The 6,850-nt window shown below is 31.5% G+C and overlaps 1 pseudogene; it reads right to left on the reverse strand.

The window, feature by feature from the left end:
- Positions 1-6,530: 6,530 nt before the first annotated feature.
- Positions 6,531-6,649, reverse strand: LOC112484357 (annotated as a pseudogene).
- Between the last annotated feature and the right edge of the window lie 201 nt (positions 6,650-6,850).

A 6,850-nucleotide genomic window follows, 5' to 3' on the forward strand; every position in this document is an offset into this window, starting at 1 on the left:
AAGTATGCTTAAAATAACTAACTAGCTAACTAACTAACTAACTAACTAACTAACTAACTAAATAAATAAATAAATAAATAAATAAATAAGATAGCACTGACCTGAGTAATTGCACACAAGCAACCAGTCATTTAAAAACAGGATAGTAGCAGATGACACAGCTGTAAAAAGATCTTTTGAACAAATATCAGGGCTTCTCTGAGCCAAAACAGAGCACATAATGATGAAGTTTAATGTTTTCAACGCACCCTAATTAAGAAATTTTCCTGACTAATTAAGCAGTTTTAGAATTTGATGGTCCTTCCTTTAAGAGATTATTTCTATGAGGGTGATAAATGGTCATTTACAAAGAGATAGTTCTTTGTTTTAGCTATAATCTCATTACACTGGCATCCTACTTTGTGATTTTTTTTTTTGTCCCCAAACAAAGGGGGCCCCTCCCAACATATCCTATAAACAACACAGAACCTCGGGGAAATCTGAACGAACAGTATCAAAACTGTCGCTAACACTGATAGGGATGGAGACTGAGGTTAGTGAGCGTGATTAAATAACTATAAGAAAAATAAAAGTATTATTAAGACTTTATATAAAGCAGAGACTTAGACACCACCTATTGGAAACCAAAAGAATATTGTTTAATTATTGATTTTTTACCCAGTCTAAACTAAAAATATATAGTAATTCTGGATTATAGAAAATCTGTAGTTTCTATTAAGTGTTGGGCTGAAACACAGATAGAGTTCTGTTCTGCATGATTTAATATTAACATCCAGAATTAGTTTTTAGGTGTTAAAAGTCCTACTAGGTGTATATTTATAATTATAAATAAATATTAAGGAGATTTATAAATATATCTGCTTACTGGTAATTTTGAGCTTTTTTAAAACCTAAGTTTGCCTGAATTTCACTAGCCAAAACCATTTCTTTCAATATACTACCCAACTGAGGGTTGGAAAATTTGAATAGGTACATTCATGATACTAGGCCCTATGTTATACTATTTGTACTATGCTTTTCAGATTACAAAATGCATTCATGTCTAACATTTCAGTCAATTGATATTCCACTAAATAATATCTTAAATCAATAGGAATTTAAAAATAGGCCAAGTGAAAGAAACATATTGTTAAGGAAAATAAAATTCAATGTGAGATATTATTTACTATCACAGGATGTTAATTATCTCAAATAGTTAAGTATGTTCAAAGTCTGGGCCCCCAAAACAAATTAGAGTCCAAGCTTTCTCTTCCCTTTTCCTTACCACTTCCCCCCATTTTCTTTCTATACTTTCTCAACACCAGAATTTCCAGAGATGCTTTCATCCTCCTCCAGAATTGGCATAACTGAAGCTGACACTTGCTCTTGGGGCTTCTTGTTACTCTGTCCCTCATTCCACAATTTAATCTGGAAGAGGAGGTAGGGATAATGTGGTTATGAGAACTTCTGAATCACAGGCCATTCGTGGCCAAAATTTATGCTTAGGCTCTGTGATATATATTATCACCATGAAGGAATTATGTCAAATAACCGCTTTGAGATTCAAAGGATGGTCTCTGAGGTCATTTATTCCAACATTTCAGTTACCGGTTTACTTATTCAAAGAACTCAGAATAATAGATCCATTAATTTAGATTTTTTGGGGGGGAGGGTAAAGTATGTCATATATATATGTATGTACATATATATACATATATATGAAAATATTAAATACACTTGTACATTTTAAAGAGCAGTAGTGAAGCAAACACTATATCTTTACTACCTAGCTTATAAAAGAGAATGTTACCTATATCCCACATCTGCCACATCCCCCCACAGAGGATTCACTATCCTAACTTTTGCAATATTCATAATCTTGCTTTTCTTTAGTTTTGACGTCTAAATATGCATCTCTAAAACACTAAAGTTTAGTTTTACCTATTTTTCGAAGCTTACATAAATGGAATTATAAATATATATTCTTTCATGTCTGAATTCTCTTAATAAATATCATATTCTGTATTTATCCATGTTATACATAGTTGTACTTCATTCATTTTAATTGTATATAAATATATTATTTCATTCTATCATATGAATAGGTCATAATTTATTAATTCATTCTACTGTGGAGAAACATTTAGGTTTTTCCAGGGTATTTTGGCTTTTACAAATAATACACATTTTTGTTTGTTTTTTTTTATTTTTCAATTACGGTTGACATGTGATATTATTTTATGTTAGATTCAGATGTACAGCATAGTAGTTAGACACTAATATAATTTACAAAGTGATCCTTCTGATAACTTCAGTACCCACCTGGCACCATACATAGTTATTACAATATTATTAACTATGTTCCCTATGCATCCCCATGACTATTTTGTAGCTACCAATTTGTACTTTTTAATCTCTTCGATTTTTTCACTCAGGCCCCCAACTCCCCTTCTGTATGGCAACCATAAGTTTGTTCTCTTTATCTCTGAGTCTGTTCCTGTTTTGTTTGTTTATTTGTTTTGTCCTTTAGATTCCACATATAAGTGAGATCGTATGATATTTTTCTTTTTCTGTCTGACTTATTTCACTTAGCATAATATCCTCTAGGTCATCCATGTTGTCTCAAATGTTAGATTTCATTTATGTTTTATGGCTAACATTCCTTTGTATATATGTAGCATCTCTTTATCCAGTCATCTGTTTATGGGTATTTATGTTCCTTCTATATCTTGGCTATTGTAAATAATGCTGCAGTGAACACTAGAGTGCATGTATCGTTTCAAATTAATGTTTTGGATTTCTTAGGATAAATAGCCAGAAGTGGAATTTATGAGTCATAAGGTAGTTCTATTTTTAATTTTTTGAGGAAACTTCATACTGTTTTCCATAGTGGCTGCACCAATTTGCAGTCCTACTAACAGTGTAAGAGGGTTCCCTTTTCTCAACATCATTGCAGCACTTGTTTTTTGATTTATTGATGATAGCCATCCTGACAAGTGTGAGGTAATATCTCATAGAGGTTTTAATTTACATTTCTCTAATGATTAGTGACATTGAGTATCTTTTCATATGTCTATTGGCCATCTGTATCTCTTCTTTAAAGAAATGCCTATTCAGGTCCTCTGTCCATTTTTTAGTTGGATTGTTTGGGGGTTTTTTGGTGTTAAGTTATATGATTTCTTTATACATTTTTGATATTAACCTCTTATTAATGTATCACTAACAAATATTTTCTCCCATTTAGTAGTTGTCTTCTCATTTTGTTGATGGTTTCCTTTGCTGTGCAAAAACTTTAGTTTGATGTAGACCCATTTGTTTATTTTTTTCTTTTGTTTCCTTTGCCTGAGGAATATATCAAAAAAAAAAAATGTCAGAGAGTTTACTGCCTATGATTTCTTCTAGGAGTTTTATGTTTTGAGATCTTACATTTAAGTTTTTAAACCATTTTGAATTTATTCCTGTATATGGTGTAAGAAGGTGTTCTAGTTTAATTTTTTTTTTTTTGCATCTATCTGTTCAGTTTTCCCAGCACTGTTTATTGAATAGACTATCTTTACCTCATTGTATATTCTTGACTCTGTTGTCATAGATTAAATGACCATATAGGTGTGAGTTTAGATCTGGGCTCTCTATTCTGTTCCATTAATCTACATGTCTGCTTTATGACAGTACCATGCTGTTTTGATTACTATGGCCTTGTATTATATCAGGCAGTGTGATACCTCCAACTCTGTTCTTCTTTATTAAGATTACTATGGCTATTCAGAGTCTTTTGTGGTTCCATATAAATTTTAGAATTATTTGTTCAAGTTCTGCGAAAAATATGATTGGTATTTGAATAAGGATTGCCTTGAATCTATAGATTGCTTTGGATAGTATGGACAATTTAATGATGTTAATTTTTCCTATTCATGAGCATGATATATGCTTCTGTTTATTTAATTCTTCTTCAATTTATTTCTTTACTATCTTATAATTTTCCAAATATAGGTCTCTAACTTCCTTGGTTAAATTTATTCCTAGGTATTTTTTAATGCAATTGTAAATGAGATTGTTTTCTTGATTTTACTTTCTGATAGTTTATTATAGGTGTATAAGAATACAACTGATTTCTGAATATTAATTTTGTATCCTGCCACTTTACTGAATTCATTTATCAGTTCTAATAGTTTTTTGATGGAATCATTGACATTCTCTACATATAATATCATGTTATCTGAAAATAATGACACTTTTACCTCTTTCTTTCCAATTTGGATTATTTTTTTTCTTATCTGATCACTGTGTTAAATAAAAGTGGTGAAAGCGGGCATCTTTGTGTGGTTCCTGATCTTAAGGAAAATGCTTTTACATTTTCCCCATTGAGTATGATTTTAGTTGTGGATTTGTTTATATGGCCTTTATTATGTTGAGATATGCTCTTTCCGTTTCCATTTTGCTGAGAGTTTTTATACTATATGGATGATGGATGTCAAAATGCTTTTTCCGCATCTATTGATATGATTACATGATTTTTGTACTTCATTATGTTTACATGGTATATCACATTAATTGATTTGCAGATATTGAATAAACTTTGCATTCTAGGAATAAATCCCACTTGATCAAGATGTATGATCTTTTTAATGTATTGCTGAATTCGGCTTGCTAATATTTGCTGAGGATTTTTCTATCTATGTTCACCAGGGATATTGGCCATTTTATATTTTTTTAAATTTTTTTATGTCTTTGTATGGTTTTGGAAACAGGGTAATGGTAGCCTCTTAGAATGAGCTTAGGAGCCTTTCCTACTCTTAAATTTTTTTGAATAGTTTGAGAAAGATAGGTGTTAATTTTCCTTTGAATCTTTGGTAAAATTCACTTGTGAAGCCATTCGATCCAGGACTTTTGTTTGTTGGAAGTTTTTTTATTACTTATTCAATTTTGCTGGTAGTAATCAGTCTGTTCAGATTTTCTGCTTCTTAGAAGATTGTATGTTTCTAGGAATTTATTTGTTTCTACCAGATTGTTCAACATGTTGACATATGATCGCTAGTGGTATTTGTTTATACTTTTTTTTTATTTCTGTTGTGTCCGTCTCCACTTTTCCTCTTTCATTTCTTATTTAGTTAGATCTTCTCTCTTTTTTTCTTGATGAGTCTTGTTAAAGGTTTATTAATGTTGTTTATATTTTCAAAGAACCAGCTCTTGATTTTATTGATCTTTACTATTGTTTTCTTTAGACACTATTTCTTTTATTTTTGCTGTGGTTATTATTATTTCCTTCCTTCTACTCACTTTTGGCTTTGTTTGCTGTTATTTTTCTAGTTCTTTTAGGTATGAGGTTAGATCATTTATTTGAGACTTTTCTTGTTTCTTAAAGCAGGCCTATATTACCATGAATTTGCCTTTTAGGACTGCTTTTACTGCATTCCATAGATTTGTAGTCATTGTGTTTTCATCTCTTTTTGTCTAATGGTATCTTTTGATTTCTTTCTTGATCTCATTGTTAACTCATTCACTGTTTAGTAGCATGTTATTTAGCTTCTTTGTGTCTGTATGTTTTTTGGGTTTTTTCTTGTCATGGATTTCTAGATTATACAATTGTGGTCAGAAAAGACACTTAATATGATTTTAATTTTCTTAAATTTATTGAGACTTGTTTTGTGACCTAACTATTATCCAACCAATCCCTCTACTGGGTATGTACCCCCAAAACTTGAAAACCCATATTTGCTCACCTATGTTCATAACAGCATTTTTCACGGTGGCCAGGAAGGACATGGAAGCAACCGAAGTGTCCTATGATAGACTATCTTGGAAAATGTTCCATGTGCACTTAAAAAAATGTATAGATTCTGCTGCTTTGGGGTGAAATGTTCCAAATATATCAATTAAATTCATCTGGTCTAATGTGTCATTTAAGGCTGCTGTTTCCTTATTGATTTTCTTTCTGGAAGATAAATCCATTGATGTCAGTTAGGTGTTAAATTTCCCTACTGAGACTATATTACTGCTGATCTCTCCTTTTATGTCTGTCAATATTTGCTTTCTATATTTAGGTGCTTTTATGTTGGGTGCATAAATGTTTCTAAGGGTTATATTCTTTTGTTGGATTGATCTCTTTATCATTATGAAATATCCTTCTTTGTCTCTATGTTATAACCTTTATTTTAAAGTCTATTTTGTCTGATATAAGTATTGCTACCCCAGCTTTTTAAATTTCCATTTGCATGAAATATCTTTTTGTATTCCTTTATTTTCAGTCTGTGTGTCTTTCGATCTGAAAGTGAGTCCCTTGTAGACAGCATATCATGGGTCTTTTTTTAGCTACCCTATGTCTTGGTTGGAGTATTTAATCCATTTACAATTAAAGTGGTTATTGATAAATATTTAGTTATTGCCATTTTATTATTTATGTTTATATTTTTCCCCCACCCCTTCTTTTTCTTAAGGAAACATTTCTTTCTTTCTTTTTTCTTTTTTTTTTTTTAGGTGAGGCAACCCTTGGTTGACCTCACAGATTGCAAGGACCTTGTCAGCTTACAATTCCTTATTTTTTTATTTTTTTAAGCCTACAGCACCTGGTCTTCCTAGGTGGTCTTCCATCCAAGTACTAACCAGGCCCGACCCTTCTTAGCTTTCAAGATCAGACTGGATTGGGCTTGTTCAGGGTAGCATGGCCGTAGACAGAAACATTTCTTGTAATACTGGTTGAATGGTAACAAATTTCTTTATCTTTTTCTTGTCTGGGAAGCTCTTTATCTTTTTAATTTTAAAAAACAGCCTTGCTGGGTAGAGTTGTCTTGGTTGTAGGTTCTTGCTTTTTATCACTTTGAATATTTCATGCCAGTCCCTTCTGGCCTGCAGAAAAATCAGCTGACAGTCTTAT

Source organism: Pteropus alecto, unplaced genomic scaffold, assembly GCF_000325575.1.
Source record: "Pteropus alecto unplaced genomic scaffold, ASM32557v1 scaffold75, whole genome shotgun sequence".
Classification (NCBI taxonomy): domain Eukaryota; kingdom Metazoa; phylum Chordata; class Mammalia; order Chiroptera; family Pteropodidae; genus Pteropus; species Pteropus alecto.